Genomic DNA, 14850 nt, shown 5'->3' on the forward strand with positions numbered 1-14850 from the left:
ATAGGCTTAATTCCACACTTCAACTCTTCTTACAATTATTTTCTGCTGTCACTCTCCTGAGTAAAGCATTCAGTGCAGCAGCTGCCTCACAATGTTTTAACACAAAAAACACAGGCTATGGCTCCCCTTGGTGTGCAAGCAAGTTAGATACAGGTGTACCTATCATTCTTTGAGTTATGTGAATTGTATGCTTTAGATACTGTTATCTTGTCAATCTACAAGGCAGGCACCATCAGACCACATCACCGTAGAGGGATTGGGAGGAAGAAAGGAGGGAACTTTCTCCGCTAAGAATCACCCCAGAAAGCATCAAAGGTGGGGGAATCCTAGGAACTTGAGCCTCTCATAGGGAGAGAAATAGGAAATCAATAGGATGTGTGCCAAGCACTGTCCAAAGCTTCTATTCTTTAAACCTCTAAATTGCCTGGTCTTCTTGGGGTTCAATAACTGTCCTTTTTTCCATCTTTAAGTCTAAATCTGAACTAGGATTGAGAGAAAAGGACCTTGAGTCATTTGAGAAGTTTAAAAAGTGAAGTAGAGGCCTGTGATGTCTGTTCTTGCTCATGGTAGGACACTGCCATGGATCAAGAGATAAGATAGTGCCTGCCCCATGTTGTTGGGAAGGACCTGAGAGGGACAAAACCCAAGCAAATGACTGAAGAGCAATGCCAGTCCACCTGGGGCAAGAGAAGGGTTAGTTAGCTTGAGAAAAAGCAAATAAGACTCAGGAAAACCTTTCTTTTGCTGGGCTTACTACATTTGTATGATCAGACACCTGAAATTCATATTCTACCAATGGGTTATTGTGTTGGTGATCCCTCAGATGTGAAAAAAATTACTGTTGCTATATGAAAAAAGTATGCTTTGAAAGTCTGTATTATGCATATTGCCTGCCATAGGCATATTTACTACTCTAGAAGTTTCTAGCTTCTGGATATATAAGTTGTAGTATATTCAGACAATGGACTACTATATAACAATGGAAATAAAAGAACAGTAACTACAAATAACTCTAGCTTCTCACACTTGAATGTATACATGAATAATATGTAGATCTTTCTAAAATACAGATTCTGATTCTGGTCTGGAGTGGGACCTTAGGTTCTTCATTTCCAACAAGTTACCAGATGATGCTAATGTTGCTGATCTGTGGACCAAATTTTGAGTAGCAAGAGGCTAGAACACCTCTCAGCAAAAACAGAAGGATCTCACCCCTTTCTTGCATTGACATCCTCTGTAGCCCTCCCAAGGCCCCATGTGTCTGGGATACTCTTCTCAAATTATTCCTCAGATCCTCACAAAGAGTTGCCTCAAGATTCAGAGAAATCTCTTTCATTCCAGGGGGCTTACATCCAGTCTTATCTTCTGTGAAAATCCATTGGTAACTTCCTGAAAAGAAATGAATCACTGCAAGTAGAATTTCAGGCATCTGGGAAAGAAATTTAGGGGGAGGGAACTTTCCTGGCACCTGTAAAATGACATCACAGAGACAGCCACTGAGTTCCTTCCACTACACTTGCCTACCTCTTCCTCATCTTCTGCCCACTGCCTCTTCTCCTCTCTTGGGAGAAGGAAAAGCCTTTCTCTGCCACACATAATCTCCAAGATATTACTTTGCCTCTTCTCTACTGGGCCCTGCTCCCTGATCTCCCCTCCCAAAGCCAAATCTCTTCCAAGTCTAGTTTGAAATCAGCTCGAGTCATTGAAGAAATGAGCAGGTATTCTGAGGAGCAGGAGAAAGAATGCCAGTTTGAGCTCCACAGACAGGTTAGAAAGCTGACTTTCCTAGTCGCTAGCTGTGTGACCTTAGGCTAGTGACTGACTGGGTACCAGGCCTGTTCAGGAACTAAGGTACAAGGGAAAACAAGTCAGACAAGGACCCTTTCTTCATGAATCCCTCAAAGAGTTCACACTCTAGTGAAAAAAGACAGACAAAAACAAATATGCAACATGCTGGGTGCTGGCAAGTACTCTAAAAATGAAGTGGAGTAAGAGGCCAGAATGATGGGGGTTGTTATTTGAGATATCAGGGAAAACACCTCTGCTATGTGATACTGGAGCAGAGAAGTGAATGAAATGAGACTGAGCCATCAGGCTAAGGGCAAGAGTGTTTTAGGCTGAAGAAACCACCAGGGCAAAGACCTTGAGGTAGAAGTAAGCTTGGTATATTTGAGAGATGGCAGCAGTTTGTAATAAACAGATTGGTGACAGAGGTGAAGAAGTGGGCACGTTATGGTAATACTTTTACTTCTCTATGCCTCATCCACAGAAAAATGAGAATAATATCTATTTCTCAGGGTGACACACTCATGCCATAGAGTATTGAGCCTAGCCTCGCACACAGGGATTAAATAATGTAAGTCACTTACATCCCTCCCCACTTCCCTCAATGACTCTTGATTAATCTAACAGATGACAGTTTGTTCAAAATAATAGCAGCAGGTATGTATTTAGCAATTAAAGCTTATAGATAAATAAAATGAATGACATCAATGTTATAAGGGACTGGAGGGAGGAATTGGAAATAATCTGTTATATTTTCACTACATGGGAAGTGATACATATTATTCAAAAGAGGACTTGGATTACTTCTAAATGTATATTGCAGACTCAAAGGCAACCACTTTTAAAAAGTTTAAGAAGAAGTATAATTTGTATGCCTAAAGAGGAGACAAAATGGAATCATACAAAATGTGCAATTAAAACCAGAGTGGAAGACAAAAACACAAAGAACAAGATCAATAAAGAGAAAACAGTAGTGAAAATGATAAGTATAAATCCACCTATGTTAATAATAACTTAAAATGTCAATGTTCTAAATACACCAATTATAAGACAGAGACTATCAGAGTAGATTTAAAACATAAGACTCGAATATATGCTGTCGAAGCCATGAAGAGATTAAAAGGAAAGGTACCAAGAAAGATATACCATGCTAGTTACAAATGTATACATGTGCCATGCTGGTGCGCTGCACCCACTAACTCATCATCTAGCATTAGGTATATCTCCCAATGCTATCCCTCCCCCCTCTCCCCACCCCACAACAGACATGGTGCACATGTACCCTAAAATTTAAAGTATAATAATAATAATAATAAAAAGATATACCATGCTAACACTCATAAAAGGAAGTTGGAGTAGCTATATTAATTTCAGAAAAAGGAGACTTCATAGTAAAGAAAATTATCAAGGATAAGAGGAGCATTATATAATGATAAAGAGGTTAATTTTCCAAGAAGACAAACAATTATCCTTAGCAAGAGAGCATCAAAATATGTAAGGCAAATACTGATAGAATTGCAAGGAGAAATAGATGGATCCAATGTTATCGTTGGAGATTTCAACACCCTTCTCTCAGTAATTGACAGATCCAGATCCAGTATAGAGGAAATCTATAAGGACACAGTTGAACTGAAGAGTGTCATCAATCAACTGGATCTTAGTGACATTGATAGAGTATTCAACCAGCAACAGCAGCATACACATTCTTTTCAAACTCGCAGTAAACATTCACCAAGGCAGACCACATTCTAGGATAAAATGCACATTAAAAATTAGACAGATGCAAAAAAAAAAAAAAACCACTCAGGTTTGATCGATAAATTCAGTAAGATTTCAGGGCACAAAATTAATGTACACAAATCAGTAGCATTTCTATACAACAATAGTGATCTAGCTAAGAACAAAGTCGAGAAGGCAATTCCATTTATAATAGCTACAAAAAGATACATCTGGAAAAATATATATTTATCTATTATAAATATATGTTTATATATTATGTATAAATGTATATCAGTTTATATATTATATATAAATGTATATCAGTTTATATATATAATATATATTAATATATATTATATACATAAAACCAAGGAGGTGAAAAAAAATCTCTACAAGGAAAACTACAAAACGCTGATGAAAGAAATCATCGGCTGACATAAGATGACATAAACAAATACAAAAATCCCATGCACATGCATCAGAAGAATTAATATGATTAAAATGATTATACTGCACAAAACAATCTATGAATTAAGTGTAATTCCTATCAAAATATCAATGTCATCTTTTACAGTTAGGAAAATAATTCTAAAATTAATATGGAATCAAATAGAGTCCAAATACCCAAAGCAATCCTCCGAAAGAAAAAAAAAGCTGAAGGCATCATATTACCTGACTTCAAATTATATTACAAAGCTATAGTAACCAAAAAAAGGAAGACATTTATAGAATAGATGACCCAGAAATAAAGTCACTTGTTTACAGCCAACTGATCTCTGACAAAATAAAAAACATACATGGGGAAACGACACCCTTTTCAGTAAATGGTGCTGGGAAATTTGAATTGCCATATGCAGAAGAATGAAACTTGACCCCTATCTCCCACCATATACAAAAATCAACTCAAGATGGATCAAAGACTTAAATGTAAAACCTAGAGAAAATTCTTCTGGACATTGGTCTAGGCAAAGAATTCATGACTAAGATTTCAAAAGCAGAGGCAACAAAACAAAAATTGACAAATACGACTTAAGCTAAAAACCTCCTGCACATCAAAAGAAATAACACAGTGAAGACACAACATTTTAAATGGGAGAAAATATTTGCAAGCTACGCATCTGACAGAGAACTAATATACAAAATTTACAAGGAACTCAAAAAGCTCAATGAAAAATAAACAAATAATCCCACTAAAAAGTGGGTAAAAGACATGAATAAACATTTCTCAAAAGAAGACATGCAAACAGCCTAGGTGTCCATCAACAGATAAATGGATAAATAAAACATGGTACAATATACCCAATGGATTATTATTCAGTCATAAAAAAGAATGAGATCCTGTCATTTGTAACAACATGGATAGAACTGGAGGTCATTATGTTAAGTGAAATAAGCCAGGCATAGAAAGAAAAAATTTGGATGTTCTCATTCATTTGTAGGAGCTAAAAATTAAAACAACTGAACTCATGGAGTTAGAGATTACAATGGTGATTACCAGAATCTGGGAAGAATAGTGGGTGGTGGGGGTTGCAGAATGAGGATGGTTAATGGGTACAAATAATTTGTTAGAAAGAATAAATAAAATCTAGTATTTGATAGTACAACAGAGTGACCACAGTTAAGAATTTAATTGTACAGTTTAAGTTAACTAAAAGTATAATTGGATGATTTGTAACACAAAGGATGAATGCATGTTGTGATGGATACCCCACTTATCCTGATGTGATTATTACACATTGTATGCCTTCATCAAAGTATCTCATATACCCCATAAGTATATAAACTTACTAAGTACTCACATAAAATAAAATTATTTTAAAGAATACATGCAAATAGCCAACAGGCATACATAAAAAAAGGCTCAACATCACTAATCATCAGATAAATGCAAATTAAAACCACAAGGAGATACAATTTTATACCAGTTAGAATAGCTATTAATAAAAAGACCAAAAAAATCAGATGTTGGTGAGGATGCAGAGAAAAGGATACATTGTTCTTGGGAATGTAAATTAGTACAACCTCTATCAAAAACAGTATGGAAATGTTGCAAAGAAAAAGAACTACCAAGATCCAGTAATCTCATTACTGGGTAACAACCAAAAGGAAATATATGTATATAAAATATCTTCCTCCATATGTTTATCACAGCACTATTCACAGCAGCAAAGATATGGAATCAACCTAAGTGTCCATCAACAGATGACTGGTTAAAAAAATTGTGACATATATAAAATGGAATAATATTCAGCCACAAAAAAGAATGAAATCATGTCTTTTGCAGAAATATGAAGCTGGAGGCCATTATCTTCTGTGAAACAAGTCAGATGCAGAAAAGCAAATACTACATGTTCTCACTTATAAATGGGAGCTAAATAATGTATGCATATTAACTTAGATGGGATGATTGACAATGAAGATGCAAAAGGGTGAAGGAGTGGGAGGGGTGGATAATTAAAAATTATTTAATGGGTACAATGTACATTATTCAGATGAAGTTTACTGTAAAAGCCCTGACTTCACAAATGTACAATCTATGCCTGTAACAAAATTACACCAGTACCCCATAAATTTATACAAATGAAAATAGTTGAAATAGAAATCATACAAAGTATGCTCTTAGACCATAACTGAATTAAACTAGAAATTAATAACAGAAACATAGCTAGGAAAATCTCAAAATACAAGGATATTAAACAACAAACTTCTAAATAATACATGGACATGGGCTGAAGAAGTCTGAGAAAAATTAAAAATAATTCAACCTAAATGAAAATGAACATACAACTAGTCAATATTTGCAAGGTGAAGTTAAAGCAATGTTTAGAAGGAAATTTATAGCAATGAATGTATATACTAGAAAAGAAGAAAGATGCAAAATCAATTATCTAAGTTTCCTGCCTTAGCAAAAAGAAGAACTTAGAGAAAGAAGAGCTAAATATGTCCAAAGTAAGTGTAAGAAAAAATAAATAAAAATTACAGCTAAAAATCAGCAAAATTGCAATAGAAAATTAATAGAGAAAATAAATAAAATCCAAAGCTGTTCTTTAAAAAATATCAATAAAATTGGTACGTCTCTAACCAGGCTAGAAAAGACACAAATTACTAATATCAAAAAATGATAGAGGAGATATAACTACAATTTCCATAGACATTAAAGGGATAGCTAAAAAAAAAAAAAAAAAAGAACAACTCTATGCCCACAAATTTGAAAACTTATATAAAATGAACCAATTCCTTGCAATGCACCATTCATCAAAACTCATACAGGAGAAAGAGATATTTTCAGTAAGCCTGTATCTACTAACAAATTAAATCAATAATTAATTACTTTCAGAAACAAAACGAAAACACCAGGCCCAGATGGGTTCACTGGTAATTTTGGGGGGAAGTGTTGGGACAGGGTCTTATTATGTTGCCCAGTTTGGCATTGAATTCCTGGGCTCCTGCCTCAGCCTCCCGAGTATGTAAAACTACAGGCATGTGTTGCCTCGCCCATCAATTCACTGGTAAACTTGACCAAATATTCAATGAAGAAATTATACCAGTTCTCTACAATTTCTTCTAAAAAATAGAAGCAGAGGGAACACTTTCTAACTCACTCTATAAGGCCAGCATTGGCCTATTGCCAAAACCAGAAAAATACAAGACAGAAAAACAAGAGTCCAATATCTCTCATAAATATGATGCAAAAACCCTCAAAAAATTTACAAATAGAATCAAACAATTTATAAAAAGAATTATATACCACAACCAAGTGAAATTAATTCCAAGTAGGCAAACAGGTTCAACATTCAAAAATCAATTAATATAGTCTAGTATATTAACAGGCTAAAAATTTAAAAAGCACATGATCATATCAACAGATGTAGAAAATGTTTTTGACAAACTCCAACCCCCATCTGTAATAAAAAACTCAGCAAAATAAAAATGGGGGAGCTTCCTTGCTTGGAATAGAACATGTACAAAAAACCTATAGCCAGCATCCAGAATCATACTTAATGGTGAGAATCTAAATGCCTTCCCAATAAGATTAGGAAGAGTGAAGCAAGATGGCAGAATAGAAGGCCCCACCAATTGCCCCTCCCACCCCCGCAAGAACAAGTTCCTGCAAACCTTGCCACTGCAGGCTAAAGTGCTTTGTGCTCTAAATAAACTTGAAAGGCAGCCTAGGCCATAAAGACTGTAACTCATAGGAGAGTTACAGTGCTGAACTGGGCCAAGATACGGTGGACTGGGGAGACATGTGACTTACTGAGACACCAGCTGGGGTTGCTAAGGGAGTGCTGACATCACCCCTCCCTTAACCCCAGGCTGGAAAGCTCCCAGCTCCAAAAAAGACCCCTGGCTTCCACTTAAGGAGAGGGAAAAGTGGGGAAGACTTTGTCTTTCTAGATGACAATTGTAGACACACCCTGGCCAAGAAGGGAACCTGCTGCCTTGAAGAGAATGACCCAATTCTGGAAGCATTCATCACCTGCTAACTAAAGAACCCTTGAGGCCTGAATAACCAGAAGCAATACCCAGGTACTACGTTGAGGGCATTGGTAAGCCTCTAAGAGCTGCTGACTTCAGGTGAGACTCAGCAAATTACCAGCTCTGGTGGCTACGGGGCAAAACTCCTTCTGCTTGAGAAAACTATAGGGAAAAGTAAAGGGGACTTTGTCTTGTATCATAGGTACCAGCACAGCCAGAGGTGGATACAGCACCAAGCAGACTCTTGGGGTCCCTGATTCCATGGACTTGATACATGGACAGCATATCTGGACCTGCCCTAGGCCAGCAGAGAGCCCAGTGCCCTGAAGGGTGAGTCATAGACCAGGCAGTATTTACCACAAACTGACTTAAGAGCCCTTTGAACTTAAGAAAACTTTGGCAATAGTCTGGCAGTACTCCCCTTGACCTGTGGTGGTGGTGGCTACAGAGTGAGACTCCTCTGCCTTTGGAAAGGGGAAAGAAGAGTGCGAAGAACTGTGTCTTGTGGTTTAAGTACCAGCTCAGCTACAGTACAATAGAACAACAGGTAGACCTCCAAGGTTTTTAACCCTAGTTCCTGACTCCTGTGTAGCACCTCTGGCCCAACCTGAAGCCTGGGGGAACTTCCTACCTTGAATGAAAGGACACAGTCAAAGATGGCTTTGCCACATAATAATTGTATGGCCCCAGGGCCTTGAGTGAACATAGGCAGTGTAGCTAGGAAGTGGTTACAGCAGGCCTTGGGCAGGAACTACTGCTGTGCTCACTTCAGGTCCGATCCAGCACAGTCATAATGGTGGTGGCCACAGGAGTATTTGTGCCACTCCACCCCCAGCTTTAGGTGGCTCAGAACACAGAGAGAAACTCTGTATTAGTCCAGTCTCACACTACTATAAAGAACTACCTGTGACTGGGTAATTTATGAAGAAAAGAGGTTTAATTGACTCACAGTTCTGTAGGCTTAAGAGAAAGCATGACTGGGAGGCTTCAGGAAACCTACAATTATGGCAGAAGGGAAAGGGAAAGCAAGCATGTCTTACCATAGTCAAGCAGGAGAGAGAGCAAGTGAAGGAGGAAGTGCCACACTCTTTTAAACAACCAGCTCTCCTAATAACTCACTCACTATCATAAGAACAGCAAGGGGGATATCCACCCCCATGATTCAATCACCTCCCACTAGGTCCCTCCACCGAAACATGCAGGGTTACAATTCAAGATGAGATTTGGGTGGGGGCACAGAGCCAAACCACATCATTCTTCCCCTGGCTCCTCTCAAATCTCATGTTCTTCTCCTCACATTTCAAAACCAATCATGCCTTCCCAACAGTCCCTTAAATTCTTAACTCATTCCAGCATTAACTCAAAAGTCCAAGTCCAAAGTCTCATCTGAAACAAGGTTAGTTCCTTCCACCTATGACCCTGTAAAATAAAAAACAAGTTAGTTACTCCCAAGATACAATGGGGATACACACATTGGGTAAAAGCTCCCATTATAAATGGAAAAAAATTGCCAAAACAAAGGGGCTTCAGGCCCCATGCAAGTCTGAAACCCAGCAGGGCAGTCATTAAATCTTAAAGCTCCAAAATAATCTCCTTTGACTCCATGTCTCACATCCAGGGCAGGCTGATGCAAAGGGTTAGCTCTCAAGGCCTTGGGCAGCTCTGCCCCTGTGGCTTTGCAGGGTAGAACACCCTCACTGGCTTCTTTCAAGGGATGACACTGAGTGCTTGTGGCTTTTCCAGGTGCATGGTATAAGCTGTTGGTGGATCTACCATTCTGAGATCTGGAGGACAGTGTCCCTCTTCTCATAGCTCCACTAGGCAGTGCCCCAGTGGGGACTCTAGGGGGGATCTCCAACCCCATGTTTCCCCTCTGCACTACCTGATATGGTTTGGCTGGGCCCCCACCCAAATCTCACCTTGAATTGTAGCTCCCATAATTCCCATGTGTTGTGGGAGGGACCTGGTGGGAGATCATTGAAGCATGGGGGCAGTCTCTCTCATACTGTTCTTGTGGTACTGAATAAGTCTCATGAGATCTGATGATTTTATAAGGTGTTTCCCTTTTCACCTGGTTCTCATTCTCTTTCTTGCCTGCCACCATGTAAAATGTACCTTTCACCTTCTACCATGATTGAGAGGCCTCCCCAGCCATGTGGAATTGTGAGTCCACTAAACCTCTTTTTCTTTCAAAATTACCCAGTCTTGGGTATATCTTTATCTGCAGCATAAAAATGGACTAATACACTGCCCTAGTAGAGGTTCTCCATCAGGGCTATACATCTGAAGCAGACTTCTGCCTGGATATCCAGGCATTTCCATACATCCTCTGAAATCTAGGCAGAGGCTCCCAAAGCTCAATTCCTGTCCTCTGGGCACCTTCAATCCCAACACAAAGTGGAAGCCCCCAAGGCTTGTGGCTTGCTCTTGTGAAGCAATGGCCTGATGTGTACCTTGGCTCCTTTTAGCCACACTGGAGCTGGAGTAGCTGGGATGCAGGGTGCCATGTCCTGAGGCAACAAAGAGCAACAGGGTTCAAGGCTTGGCCCAGAAAACCATTGTTCCCTTTTAGCCCTCCTAGCCCTCTGGGCCAGTGCTAAGCAGCAAAGCATTCAACATATAACTTGGGTGCTCTTAAAAGCATTCAGTTAACTCATTCACAAAGATAGGATTTGGAATTGAAACTTATATTTAAAAGGGACACAGAGACAAACCATATCACACTCTGGGAGAATGTAAGGGAAGAGAATGAGAGTCTCTACCTGGTAATCCAGAGAATTCTTCTGGATCTTGTCCAAGACCTCTAAGGCAATATCCCTATGAGTCAGTAAGAATCATAGTGTTACTGGGTTTGGGGTGCCTCTGAAAGCAGATAAAGCTTAGATCACAACACCCAAGTCCTTTTGAATATCTGGAAAGCCTTCTCAAGAAGGAAAGTTACAAACAAGCCCACTCAGTGAAGACTACAACAAATACCTAACTCTTCAATGCCCAGACACCAAACAACATCTGCTAGCATCAATACCATCAAGGAAAACATGACCTCACCAAATGAACTAAGTAAGCCACCAGGAAGCAACCTTGAAGAAACAGAGTTGTGTGACCTTTCAGACAAAGAATTCAAAATAGCTCCCTTGAGGAAACACAAAGAAATTCAGAAAAACACGAGGAAGGAATTCAGAATTCTACCAGATAAATTTAACAAATAAATTGAAATAGTTAGAAAGACTTAAGCAGAAATTCTAGAGATGAGAAATGCAAGTGGCATAGTGAAGAATGCATCAGAGTCTTTTAATTGCAGAATTGATCAAGCAGAAAATTAGTGAGCTGGAAGACAGGCTATTTGAAAATACAGTCAGAGGTGACAAAACAAGAAAGAAAAAAAAAACAATGAAGCAAACCAACATGATCTAGAAAATAGCCTCAAAAGAGTAAATCTAAAAGTTATTGGCCTTAAAGAGAAGGTAGAGAAAAATATAGGATAGAAAATTTCTTTAAAGGGATAATAACAAAGAACTTTCCAAATTTAGAGAAATATATCAATATCCAAGTACAAGAAGGTTATAGATCACCAAGCAGATTGAACCCAAAGAAGACCATCACATGGCATTTAATAATCAAACTCCCAAAGATAAAACATTTTTAAAAAGAATCCTAAAAGCAGCAAGAAAAAAGAAACAAATAACATACAAAGGAACCCCAGTAAGTATGTCAGCAGACTTTTCCGTGGAAACCTCACAGACCATGAGAGAGTGGCATGGCATCTTTAAAGTGCTTAAGAAAAAAATCTTTTACCCTAGAATAGGACATCTAGTGAAAATATCCTTCAAACATGAAGAAGAAATACAGACTTTTCAAAGACAAACAAAAAATGAGGCATTTCATCAACACCACACCTATCCTAAAAGAAATGCTAAAGGGAGTACTTCAATCACAAAAAAAGGACATTAATAAGCAATAAGTAATCACCTGAAGGTACAAAATTCACTAGGAAAGGTAAATATACCAAAACCCAGGATATTCTAACAGTGTAATTGTGGTGTTTAAACTTCTCTTATCCTAAACAGAAAGTCTAAATAATGAATCAGTCAAAAATAATATTATAAAAACTTTTCAAGTAATAGACAGTACACTAAGATATAAATAGAAACAACAGAAAGTTAAAAACTGGAGTGATGAAGTTAAAGTATGGAGTTTTTATTAGTTTTCTTTTTGCTTGTTTCTTTATGCACAGTGTTGAGTTTTTGTCAGGATAGAATAATGGGTTATAAGATAGAATTTGCAATCCTGATGGTAAGCCCAAACCAAAAAAAACATACAATGGTTACAAAAAAATTAACAGCAAGAAACTAAATCATATGACCACCAAAATTCACCATCACTAAAGGAAGACAGAAGTAAAAGAGCACAGTGTCTCACACCTGTAATCCTAGCACTTTGGGAGGCTGAGGCGGGTGGATCATGAGGTCAGGAGATTGAGACCATCCTGGCTAACACGGTGAAACCCCGTCTCTACTAAAAATACAAAAAAATTAGCCGGATGTGGTGGCGAGTGCCTGTAGTCCCAGCTACTGGGGAGGCTGAGGCAGGAGAATGGCATGAACCCAGGAGGCGGAGCTTGCAGTGAGCCGAGATCATGCCACTGTACTCCAGCCTGGGTGACAGAACGAGACTCCATCTCAAAAAAAAAAAAAAAAAAAAAATAGAAGAGAAAAACCACAAAACAATCAGAAAACAAGTAATAAAATAACTGGAGTAAGTTATTTCTTACCAGAAACAACATTGAATTTAAATGGACTAAACACTCCAGTCAAGAAACACAGAGTGGCTGAATGTATGGAAAAAAAACAAGACCCAAGAATCTATTGCCTATAAGTAATGCAAGTCACCCTTAAAGACACATATAGACTGAAAAGAAAGGGATGAAAAAAGATATTCCATGCCAATGAAAAACAAAAAAGAACAGGAGTAACTATATTTATATTAAAAAAAATAGATTTCAAGACAAAAACTATGAGACAAAGAAGGTCACTATATAATGATAAAAGGGGTCAATTCAGCAAGACGATATAACAAGTTTAAATATATATGCACCCAACACTGGATCACCCACATATATAAAGCAAATATTATTAGAGCTAACAAAAAAGATAGACCTCAATATAATAACAGTTGTAGACTTCAACACCCCACTGTCAGCATTGGAAAGATCTTTTTTTTTTTTTTAAATGTTCTTTTTATTCTGTGAATAAACTGTGTATTATGACTTTTTACCAAGTGATATAAACTGGTATGCAAATTATTCATAGAATCATCCTTTTAATTTCCAATTCATTATTGACATTTCAACATTGTACTTGTGACCATTATTTTGATACAGTGTCACTAGCTAAATAATAACTCTGTTTGTAACTATATTTTGATGAGGCGATGAGCACATATTTTCTTTTTTTTTTAATTTTTTACTTTATTATTATTATTATTATACTTTAGGTTTTATGGTACATGTGCACAATGAGCAGGTAAGTTACATATGTATACATGTGCCATGCTGGTGCGCTGCACCCACTAACTCATCATCTAGCATTAGGTATATCTCCCAATGCTATCCCTCCCCCCTCTCCCCACCCCACAACAGTCCCCAAAGTGTGATGTTACCCTTCCTGTGTCCATGAGTTCTCATTGTTCAATTACCACCTATGAGTGAGAATATGCGGTGTTTGGTTTTTTGTTCTTGCGATAGTTTACTGAGAATGATGATTTCCAATTTCATCCCTGTCCCTACAAAGGACATGAACTCATCATTTTTTATGGCTGCATAGTACTCCATGGTGTATATGTGCCACATTTTCTTAATCCAGTCTATCATTGTTGGACATTTGGGTTGGTTCCAAGTCTTTGCTATTGTGAATAATGCCGCAATAAACATATGTGTGCATGTGTCTTTATAGCAGCATGATTTATAGTCCTTTGGGTATATACCCAGTAATGGGATGGCTGGGTCGAATGGAATTTCTAGTTCTAGATCCCTGAGGAATCGCCACACTGACTTCCACAATGGTTGAACTAGTTTACAGTCCCACCAACAGTGTAAAAGTGTTCCTATTTCTCCACATCCTCTCCAGCACCTGTTGTTTCCTGACTTTTTAATGATTGCCATTCTAACTGGTGTGAGATGGTATCTCATTGTGGTTTTGATTTGCATTTCTCTGATGGCCAGTGATGGTGAGCATTTTTTCATGTGTTTTTTGGCTGCATAAATGTCTTCTTTTGAGAAGTGTCTGTTCATGTCCTTCACCCACTTTTTGATGGGGTTGTTTGTTTTTTTCTTGTAAATTTGTTGGAGTTCATTGTAGATTCTAGATATTAGCCCTTTGTCAGATGAGTAGGTTGCGAAACTCTCAATAAATTACGTATTGATGGGACATATCTCAAAATAATAAGAGCTATCTATGACAAACCCACAGCCAATGTCATACTGAATGGGCAAAAACTGGAAGCATTCCCTTTGAAAACTGGCACAAGACGGGGATGCCCTCTCTCACCACTTCTATTCAACATAGTGTTGGAAGTTCTGGCCAGGGCAATTAGGCAGGAGAAGGAAATCAAGGGCATTCAATTAGGAAAAGAGGAAGTCAAATTGTCCCTGTTTGCAGATGACATGATTGTATATCTAGAAAACCCCATCATCTCAGCCCAAAATCTCCTTAAGCTGATAAGCAACTTCAGCAAAGTCTCAGGATACAAAATCAATGTACAAAAATCACAAGCATTCTTATACATCAATAACAGACAAACAGAGAGCCAAATCATGAGTGAACTCCCATTCACAATTGCTTCAAAGAGAATAAAATACCTAGGAATCCAACT

The sequence above is a fragment of the Pongo pygmaeus genome, chromosome X (genome assembly GCF_028885625.2).
Source record: "Pongo pygmaeus isolate AG05252 chromosome X, NHGRI_mPonPyg2-v2.0_pri, whole genome shotgun sequence".
Lineage (NCBI taxonomy): Eukaryota > Metazoa > Chordata > Mammalia > Primates > Hominidae > Pongo > Pongo pygmaeus.